This window comes from Azolla caroliniana, unplaced genomic scaffold, assembly GCF_043228905.1.
Source record: "Azolla caroliniana isolate FFs.n. ecotype wild unplaced genomic scaffold, voAzoCaro1.0.p SCAF_1, whole genome shotgun sequence".
Classification (NCBI taxonomy): Eukaryota; Viridiplantae; Streptophyta; class Polypodiopsida; order Salviniales; family Salviniaceae; genus Azolla; species Azolla caroliniana.
In genome coordinates, this window is record NW_028230436.1 from 19781411 (window position 1) to 19793203 (window position 11793).

Sequence of the window (11793 nt, forward strand, 5' to 3'; positions counted from 1 at the left end):
TGTCCCTTCATTCGGTGAGCACTTCTCATTGGGCCTTCACCATCTAGCTCTTGCCGGGTACTCGTCATCCGGTTCTCACCGGGTCTTCCGTTGACGGGTACTCATCATCGAGAGTTTGCTCATCAACACTGTTCTTCTCACTTCCCATCCGGAGGGACCTGTTTCCTAACAAACTCCCCCTTCACTCTGGCATGGGATGTCTTACTAGTCCAATCCGCTTCCGACATGCATCCAGCTTGTCGGGTATCAGTACTTTGGTCAGCATATCTGACCCGTTCTCGGCCATGTGGATCTTCGTTAGCGCAAACTCTCGATCTTCTACTCGCTCTCGGATCCAGTGATACCTACGCTGGATGTGCTTCGTCCCGGAATGGTACGCTGCGTTCTTAGCAAGGTGGATGGCACTTTGACTATCGCAATAGAGTCGGTATTCATCTTGCCGGATACTGAGCTCTCCGATGAAGTCCTTCATCCATAATATTTCCTTGCCGGCTTCCACAGCCGCCATGTACTCCGCCTCCGTGGTTGACAACGCAACCGTCTTCTGCAGCCTTGACTGCCACGAAACAACTCCCCTTGCATATGTCATTACATACCCGGGTGTAGACCGACGAGTATCCACATCAACCGACATGTCCGAATCGGTAAAACCATCAAATTAAAGGTTTACCGGAGCCGAATTGGAGACACATATTTGAAGTGCACTTTAGGTAACGGAGTATCCATTTGACCGCGTTCCAGTGCACCTTGCCGGGATTGCTCATAAACTGGCTCACCACTCCGATTGCGTATCCAATATCTGGTCGAGTACACACCATTGCGTACATCAAGCTCCCGACGACAGAGGCATATGGAACCTTCATCATATCAGCCTTCTCTGCTTTCGTCTTCGGGCTTTGCTTACCGGATAGGCTGCACTTTGTCGGGAGTGTCGATCCGACCGGTTTTGCTTCTAACATGTTGAACCGCTGAAGCACCTTTGTCATGTATTTCTCCTGTGACAGCCACAATTGCTTCGTTGGCCGGTCCCGGATGATATGCATCCCCAACATCTGTCTTGCCGGATCCAAGTCTTTCATTGTGAAAGTTCGGTTGAGAGCCTTCTTCAGCATCCGTATTTTGGCTTGGTCCCGTCCGATGATCAACATGTTGTCCACGTACAGAAGGAGTATTAGGAAGTCGCCTCCTTCGAACTTCTTCACAAACACGCAGTGATCGGCCTGCGTCTTGTGGTACCCTTGATCGGTCATGAAGGAGTCGAACTTCCGGTACCATTGTCGGGGAGCCTGCTTCAGTCCGTACAGGCTCTTCTTCAACCGGCAAACCAGGTGCTCCTTCCCTTTCTCCATGTATCCTTCCAGTTGCTGCATGTAGATCTCCTCTTCGAGGTCACCATGAAGGAATGTCGTCTTCACGTCCAACTGCTCTACCTCAAGGTCCATGCTTGCCGCTATACTCAGCACCGTCCGGATGGAGGTCATCTTTACTACTGGGACAAATATCTCGTCGAAGTTCACGCCCTTCTTCTGTTGGAACCCCTTCACCACGATCCTGGCTTTGTATCTCGAAGGGTTGCCGGCATCTCCCGGTTTCAACTTGTACACCCACTTGTTTCGGAGTGCCCGCTTTCCTTTCGGCAACTCCACCAATTCGTACGTATGGTTCTCATCAGGAATCCATCTCATCCTGCATGGCACTTAACCATTTGCGGTTGTGGGTGTCATCCTTCGCTTCTTCGAAGCTTTCCGGCTCTCCCTCATCGGTCAGCAGCACATGCTCTGTATCTGGAAATCTCCGGGGGGGCCTTCTCTCTCTGAGAGGATATCTCTGTCTTTGGCTTTCAGCAACCGGCTCCACTATTTGTTCTTCATCCGAATCCGATTTGGGATGTTGGCCGGTTCCGATTTCAGCTTCCTCTACTTCTTCTTCTACCAGTTCGGTATCCTCACCGTAACCGGCTGGTTCCTCGAGTGTCAACCGGCTCTTAGCCGGGTGTGTCCGAATCTCATCGGAGTTCATTATCTTCTTCTCCAACTCCCAGTTGGCAAGAGTCTTGTCCTCCATGAAGATAATATCTCGACTCTGGAAAGCCTTCTTGTCAACCGGATCCCGATAGCTGAACTCATCATGACCGTATCCGAGGAATATGCATGGTCGGGTCTTTGGATCCAACTTTCCTCTCCGGTCCTTAGCAACATGCACATACGCGAGACACCCGAACACCTTCAGATGCCGGTAGGACACTTCCTTACCGGTCCACACCTTTTGTGGTGTGTCTCCATCCAAGGGCACTGAGGGTGATCTGTTTATCACATACGTCGCTGTTGACAGCGCCTCAGCCCAAAACGTCTTGGGTAATTTTGCATACGCCAGCATACTCCGGACCCTTTCCATTATGGTCTGGTTCATCCTCTCAACCAACCCGTTTAGTTCCGGCGTCTTCGGCATGGTAAATTCGAGCCGGATTCCCTTCGAGCGACAGTACTCCTCGAACTGCCCCCGATATTCACCTCCATTATCTGCTCGAACCGCCTTCAGCTTCCGACCAGTTTCTCTTTCCACTCTCGCGTGGAGCTCTTTGAAGACGGATAACACCTGATCCTTCGTCTTCAACGGTGTGGTCCACAGCTTTTGGCTGTGGTCATCTATGAACGTCACGAAGTACTGCGATTCGGCATGTGACTTCATGTCCACTTGACATACATCAGTATGCACCAACTCCAGTGGTGCATTACGTCTCATCGGTGGCCTCGATCGGAAGGAGGTCCGGTTTTGTTTACCGACTAGACAATCAGTGCACTTCTCCAAGTGCACGTTCTTCACTAGAATGAGGTTGTCGTCTGCAAGCCTCTTCATCCCCTTCTCGCTCATGTGACACAACCTCTTGTGCCACAGCTCACCGGTAGTGTCGGAAGCCATGTTCACTTCTTCCGGGCATAACTGGGCATTCATCAGGTACAACATGTTTACCTTCCGGGCCCGAGCCACAATCAGGTTCCCTTTGCTGAACTTCATAACACCGTTCAGGATGCTACCCATGTAGCCTTCATCATCTAGCCGACCGGCTGATATCAGGTTCAGACGAACCTTCGGAACGTGTCGAACATCCTTCAGCAGCAGCTTGCATCCGGTTGGTGTTGTCAACCACACGTCTCCTATGCTGACAATTCGGCATGTACCTTCATTCCCCATCCGGACACAGCCGTGATCACCGGCTGAGTAGGATGAGAAGCATTTTCTGTCTGGGGTAAGGTGGAACGACGCTCCGAAGTCGACCACCTAGGTCATCTCGTCGCCGACAAGGTTTACCTCACTCTCCTCGGTGATGAACATCAACTCTTCTTCACTTGCCGCGATTGCCGTCGTTTCCTTCCGGTCCGTCCCCCTCCGGTCTTTACCGTTCCGGTCCGGTGTCCGCTTCGAATCGGTACCATCGGTTTCCTTGTCTTTTTGGAAGTGCCGACAGTTCTTCCGGAAGTGTCCCGGCTTGCCACAATAGAAGCAGGTAGTCCTCCCCCTTGACTTTGACCGTGTCCCCGACTTCTCCCGGTTCTGGGGACTATGGTTCCTTTGTCTTCTGCATTCCAATTCGGTAAGGAGCGCTCTGGAGTCGGAGTTCGTATCCTTGTCTTTCCGACGCGCCTCCTCATCTAGCAAGCTCGACTTCACTCTTGCCAGGGATAACTGTTTCCCTTCCGGCCCGGCGTTGCCCAAAGTGACGACCAAGCAGGAGTAGTGCTAGTACCACATCAGTGAGAGGTACTTCTAATGATGTTGCCTGGTGCATCAGCCCCTGGAAGGCATTCATGTGCTCCGCCATGCTGGAGCCATCTTGGTACCGGAGTCGTACTAGCTTCCGAAATACCGAAACCTGATTAATAACATTTTTGTTCTGAAACATAATGTCGATCTTCTCCCAGAGCTCATGAGCCTTGCTCTCTTCATTGAAGTTGTTGTATAGACTCATGTCGATGAAGCACCGTATGTACGCCGTTGTCTTCATGTGCATCACCTCCCATATCGTGGAATCAATTTTGTGCGGTCTCTTGTCCCTGAACTGAACCGGCAACCAAAGATCTTTAACCACGAGCATGTCCCTCATCTTCGACTTCCACACGGAATAGTTGGAGCCGGTGAGCTTGAACATGCCTCCCAATGATTCGTCCATTTTCTGTGTCGTTTCGCTTTGATACCAATTTGACTGGAATACACACTCCCGATGAACAACGCTCAGCCACAACCGAGCGTAGGATCAAACACAGAAAATAGGTAATGAACACACGACACAGTGAAGAGAAGAGTACTCAAGATGTTAACGTGGAAAACCCAAACTAGGGAAAAACCACGACAACCCACAGATTGCAAACTATCACTATATCACAATGTACAATAGTAAAGCACCGAGGCAACGACCTCGAGCTTGCTATCTTCGCCATAGGCAACGGTTACAACAGAGGTAACGACCTCTTCCTCTCTCTCTCTCTCTCTCTCTCTCTCTCTCTGTATACAGTTACGCACTGAAATCTTGCACCAACAAGAATGACAACTACACTTAGTTTGCCCTAAGTCATATTTATACTAATATGACTTTTCGGCTATTTACAAATATAGACCCAATGGACTCTCAGAAAACATATTTAGGAATATGTCTCTTCATCCAGTGAGCACTTCTCACCTGGCCTTCACCATCTAGCTCTTGCCGGGTACTTGTCATCCGGTTCTCACCGGGTCTTCCGTTGCCGGGTACTCGTCATCCGGTTTCGGCCTCGGCCGAGTTTGCTCATCAACACTATTCTTCTCACTTCCCATCCGAAGGGACCTGTTTCCTAACAATATACAATTGTGACTCTCCTCATTTTCAAATGTACCAATCAAATCATTGTCTTCACCAAATGGTGTCTCCAAATTGTGTCTATTAAATTTTGTTCGACTTCAATCTGAGACATCTCCTAGACTTGGTAATATCTCTTTTATTATGGCTATTAGTGTCTTCCGTAAACGTCCAGCTTTTGTGAATGTAAAGTCATACACAATGATATTCACCTCACTAATGTCAATGATAGATGTATTACAAAGGTTTAATGCATCACCACATCCAAAACTTTACCAATCCAGATTTGGTGTCCTGGTCATCTACATGTGTAGCTATTAATATCCCCACCTTGAGTTCTTGCATGTTTCCTTGTCACCTGAGTTATGCTCGTGTTGTCATCCTTGGTTCCACATAAATGTTTCTCTGTTGTGGATGTACCAAACTGTGAAGATCAACATTAAGTGCTTGAAGTGGTAATTGAGAACCACAAGAATATTTTATAGACATGTAAATGACATTTGCAAGGTTCAATTACCATCAACACAACTATTAATGGTTTTTTGTTGATCAATGAAGAACATATTTACCATAGGGTGTCTTGTTGTGCAACATACTTCTTTGCATTATCGATATGCTTCTTTTTCTCTTATAAAAACAAAGATTTTAGTACAATTCGAGTTCATGTTTAGAAAAGCTCTTTTATTTTAAAAAAAAGAACATTTTTAAACATGAACTTCATATATTGTATTGAGTTCATGTAAAAAACAGAGTTCTCATCACAATTTGATACAATGTATCGAATTCATGTTCAGAGTTTTCTTTCCTAGATTTAAAAAAAGAATTATTATTTTTTGAGCTTGAGTTGATGAAAAAAACTAGGTTTTTCATCACAATTCAATACAATGTATCGAGTTAATTGTTTTAAATTTGTAAAAAAAATAAATTTGTTTTTTGAAATTGTTTTTTTATTTTTTATTTTTGGGGAAAAAAACTTTTAACATGTATTCGATACATTATATCAAATTGTGATGAGAACTCTGGTTCTTTCATCACTTCAAGGTCAAAAAAAGAATAATAATAAAAAAAACCAAAATAAATAGAAAAAAATCAAAAATCAAAAATTAAAAACAAGAAAATAAAACTTTAAACATGAACTCGATACAATGTATCAAATTCATGTTAAAAACTTAACAAGAACTAGATAGAATGTATCTAGTTCATGTAAAAAATTGAGTTTTTAACATGAACTCGATACATTGTATCGAATTGTACTACGAAGTCTCTATTTTATTGTTAAAATTATCGAGTTGCTGAATAAATTGTATATTTTCACAAATAATCTCTATTTTTGTAATGAATTTCTATTTTTTTCCAAGATTTTCCGTTACGAAAAATTGCTTGATGGGAGTGTTTTTACTGCACTATTTAGTGTTTGTTTCGCATATTAGTTAGCAAAAAATCATTAATGTTTGTAATATTTCGCATCTACTTGTCTTTTTTTTGGAATTTAGAGCCCTTTTCTAACGTTAATCTGTCTTTAAACATATAAGTTGTTAGAAATTACTTATTGGTTCATATAATTGAGTTTCTCTATATTTTTCGATCTTGTGCCAAGAAGGCCAACTGAAAATCAAGATGAGCGTATGGCCAAGAAAATTCATTTGAATAATCGAGGCTCGCCTTTAGAATCTACTCAACGTGGGAAAGCCATGTATAGTCAGATAGGAAAGAAATATTGTTCAACAATGATATACCAAGATAGTGATAGTCAGAAACTACGAGCAGTTAAAGATATTCTTCATTTTTCTACATCATTTCTTGCACGTCTTGAAAGAGCGCAAAAAGAAAAGGACTATCGTTTAGCGAAGGCATATGTTGTAAAAGATGGTGCCACTTTTAAGAAATTTCGCCACAAAAAGGATAACAGCTAGGAATTATACAATAATGTCTATTGTGGTGATGTGTATGAGATGATACACATATTGCCAATGAAGGAATACATATTATTGATTGTTGACATACCATACGAATTTTGTATGTGTTAAGAATTAGGTGATTAAGCAAGGGTTAATTAACATCTAAATATGTGAGCGATTGATAAGCGGAAGATTATGTGATATGTGTGTGTATGTGTGTGAGAGGAAGAGAGAGAGAGAGAGGAAGTTACACTTATGAACAATAATACGAATGGGGGATGATTAACGAGAGTCTATATTAAAAAGGATCATCAAATACAAAAATACCCATAATGTGGTATATATACATCTCATGTGCAAAGGTGCACATGTGTGAGTAGAATATAGATAGAAAGGTGTAAGTCCTATATTAAATGAACATGGGAGTAGAGGATCTACAATGTATCCCACTCAAGTACAAAATCCTATTTAAGGCTTTAAGGTCAACACACTAACTCGATTCTATCTAGGTAACTACTAAGTTACGTGTGTTGACTAATTAACTAAATCTAGTTGAGCTTGATATCTCAACACGCCCCCTCAAGCTCAAGTGTGAGGCGTCCGACGTCCGCATTAGCTTTCGTTGGCTTCCATCTAGCCTTCGGCTTTCTTTGGCCTTTCTGAGGCAATCTAGATTCTTCACCCTCAAACCGGTGATGAAGGCAATCTAAATTCTTCGCCCTCATGCCGGTGAAGGCCGACTGCTTCCAACCATTGTGGGTCATGAGTTGTTTTGGTAGAGCTCTCGGGCTCTTGTTCAGCTCCTACCTGTTAGGAAACAGGTCCCTCCGGATGGGAAGACCCGGTAAGAACCGGATGAGGAGTACCCAGAAGCGGAAGACCCGGTGAGAACCGAATGATGACTGCTCGGCAAGTGCCGGATGAAGGAGTACCCGGAAACGGAAGACCCGGTGAGAACTGGATGATGAGGGCCCGGAAAGCACTGGATGATGTAGGCCCGGTGAGGAGTGCTCACCGGATGAAGGGACATTCGTAAATATGTTTCTGAGAGTCCATCGGGGCTATATTTATAAATAGTCGAAAAGGCAAACTTAGAGAAGTAGTTGTCATTCTTGTTGGCGCTAGATCAGAGAGCGCGTAACAGTGTACAAAGAGAGAGAGAGAGAGGAAGAGGTCGTTGCCTCTGTTGTAACTGCCGCCTGTGGCGAAGATCGTGAGCACGAGGTCGTTGCTTCCGTGAGCTCACTGATTGTAATCATTGTGATATAGTGATAGTTTGGAGTCTGTGAACTCCTGTGGTTTTTCCCTCTCAGGGTTTTCCACGTTAAACATCCTGTGTACTCTTCTCTCCTTTGTGTCGTGCGTTCATTATCCGTTTTCTGTGTTTGATTTTAGACTCGGTTGTGGCCGAGCATTGTTCATCGGAGCGTGTAGTTCCTGTCAAAGTGGTATCAGAGCAAAACGACACAGAAGATGGACGAATCATTGGGCAGCATGTTCAAGCTCACCGGCTCCAACTATTTAGTGTGGAAGTCGAAGATGAAGGACATGCTCGTGGTTAAAGATCTTTGGTTGCCGGTTCAGTTCGCGGACAAGAGACCGGACAAAATCGACGCCACGATATGGGAGGTGATGCACATGAAGACAACGGCGTACATACGGTGCTTCATCGACATGAGCCTATACAACAACTTCAATGAAGAGAGCAAGACTCATGAGCTCTAGGAGAAGATCGACATTATGTTTCAGAACAAAAATGCGGTTAACCAGGTTTCGGTATTCCAAAAGCTTGTAAGACTCCGGTACCAAGATGGCTCCATCATGGCGGAGCACATGAATGCCTTCTAGGGGCTGATACACTAGGAAACATCATTGGAAGTACCTCTCGCCGATGAGGTACTAGCGCTACTCCTGCTCTGTTCCCTCCCGGATAGCTGGGAGACGTTGGTTGTCACTTTGGGCAACGCCGGGCCGGAAGGGAAACGGTTATCCCTAGCAAGAGTAAAGTCGAGCTTGCTAGATGAGGAGGCGCGTCGGAAAGATAAGGATACGAGCTCCGACTCCAAAGCGCTCCTTACCGAATCGGAATGCATAAGACAAAGGAACCGTAGTCCCCAGAACCGGGAGAAGTCGGGGACACGGTCAAAGTCAAGGGGGAGGCCTACTTGCTTCTATTGCGGCAAGCCGAGACATTTCCATAAGAACTATCGGCATTTCCGAAAAGACAAGGAAAGCGACGGTACCGATTCGAAGCGGACATCGGACCAGAACTGTAAAGACCGGAGGGGGCCGGACCGGAAGGGAACGACGGCAATCACGGCAAGTGAAGAAGAGTTGATGCTCATCACCGAGGAGAGTGAGCTAAACCTTGCCGGCGACGAGACGACCTGGGTGGTCGACTCCGGAGCGTCGTTCCACCTTACCCCGGACCAGAAATGCTTCTCATCCTACTCAGCTGGTGATCACGGCTGTGTCCGGATGGGCAATGAAGGTACATGCCGAATTATCGGCATAGGAGACGTGTGGTTAACAACGCCAACCGAATTCAAGCTCATGCTGAAGGATGTTCGACACGTTCCGGAGGTTCGACTGAACCTGATATCAGCCAGTCGGCTAGACGATGAAGGCTACACGGGTAGTATCCAGAACGGTGTTATGAAGTTCAGCAAAGGGAGCCTGATTGTGGCTCGAACCCGGAAGGTCAACACCATGTACCTGATGAATGCCCGGTTATGTCCGGAGGAAGTGAATGTAGCATCCGACATTGCCGGTGAGCTGTGTCACATGAGCGAGAAGGGGATGAAGAGGCTTGCAGACGACAACCTCATTCTAGTGAAGAACGTGCACTTGGAGAAGTGCACTGATTGTCTTGCCGGTAAACAAAACCGGACCTTCTTCCGATCGAGGCCACCGATGAGACGTAATGCAGCACTGGAGTTGGTGCATACTGATGTGTGTCAAGTGGACACGAAGTCACATGTAGGATCGTAGTACTTCGTGACGTTCATAGATGACCACAGCCAGAAGCTGTGGGCCAGACCGTTGAAGACGAAGGATCAGGTGTTATCTGTCTTCAAAGAACTCCATGCGAGAGTGGAAAGAGAAACCGGCCGGAAGCTGAAGGCGGTTCGAGCAGATAACGGAGGTGAATACCGGGGGCAGTTCGAGGAGTACTGTCACTCGAAGGGAATCCGGCTCGAATTTACCGTGCCGAAGACGCCGGAACTAAACGGGCTGGCCGAGAGGATGAACCAGACCATAATGGAGAGGGTCCGGAGTATGCTGGCGCATGCAAAACTACCCAAGAAGTTTTGGGCTGGGGCACTGTCGACGGAGACATATGTGATAAACAGATCACCCTCAGTACCCTTGGACGAAGACACGCCACAGAGAGTCTGGACCGGTAAGGAAGTGTCGTACCGGCATCTGAAGGTATTCGGGTGTCTTGCGTACGTGCATGTAGCTAAGGACCGGAGAGGAAAACTAGATCCGAAGACCCGACCATGCATATTCCTCGGTTACGACGACGATGAGTTTGGCTACCGAGTGTGGGACCTGGTCGACAAGAAGGTATTCCGGAGTCGAGATATTATCTTCATGGAGGACAAGATGCTCGCCGACTGGGAGTCGGAGAAGAAGATAATGAACTCTGAGTCGACCGGTAAGGATCGATTCCACGATGAGCAGACCCAACCGGCAAGAGACCAGTTAGCACTCGAGGAACTAGCCGGTTACGGTGAGGATACCGAACCGGCAGAAGAAGAAGTAGAGGAAGCTGAAACCGGAACCGGCCAAGACCCCGAATCGGATTTGGATGAAGTGCAAATGGAGGAGCCGGTTACCAAAGCCTAGAGACGGAGATATCCTCTCAGAGAGAGAAGGGCCCCCTGAAGATTTCCGGATTCAGAGCATGTGCTGTTGACCGATGAGGGAGAGCTAGAAAGCTTCGAAGAAGCTAAGAATGACACCCGAAGGCATAATGTGTTAGGGGATATGTCCCTCTAGTGGGAGGAACCGACTATTTGGAAGTAGCCGACAATTGAGGAGTCGAAGGAACTAACTGTTTGGAAATAGTCGACAACAGAGAGTCGATTCTTTAAACAGATTGATTATTATTAGTATTATTATAGTAATAATAATAGTAATGATATGTAGCTGTGGCTACAATTGTAAATAGTCCATACGATGTATTAGTATAAATACTGTTGAGCGGCAAGCTCAATTGGAGCCAGATCAGCTGAATAAGCCTGAGCCGGCAAGCGAGACGGATCGGTAAGCTGTGAGCAACCGAGACGGCAAGCAACAGAGCCGGTGAGCTAGGGAACTGGTTAGCCAGATCCAAGCAGTAACCGGAAGCCTAGTATTAGTGTAGACTACTAGGCAATTATAGTCTCGTAGTAAGTGTCAGATGCTCGTGTGAGCATTGAAGTACGCGGTACTTCTGTTAGTCCCACGAGGACTTGTATAAATAATGCTACTGAGCAAAGTTGTATGTACAGAGTGTTTTTATCATTTTTGAATATAGCCTTGAAGTTCTGCTCTCTCTGTCTCTCCCGTTACTCTGTGTATTACCTACCTTCTCTGTTTTCTAACGCTTCTGCAAGTATTGTTTACATGGTATCAAAGCGCGAGGGTTGAGAACCTCTGCAACCGACAAACGCTTGAAAGCAAACCCTAACAGGTCGTAAAACAACAGACAGAGAAGTGATGGATAGAGGGATGGCTAGCTCGCTCCTTGTGGAGAAACTCAACAGATCCAACTATGCATCTTGGTCGTATAAGATGCACCAGTACTTGCTTGGGCATGGCTACTGGAGTTTCGGCGAAGGAGCCAGCGAAACAGCACCTGATGCGGCACATAAGGACTTCCTAGTGTGGGAAGAATCGACAAGCAAAGTGATGTACTGCTTCGCATCCAGTGTCGGAGACCAGCTGCTGAGCAACATCCGAGACGCCAAGACGCTGAAGGAGGCTTGGGGGAACTTGAAGAAGGTTTTCGCCGCGAGCACTATAGCCCGAAAGCTGCAACTCCGACAGGAGTTGACCAATGTCCGACAGAAGGAC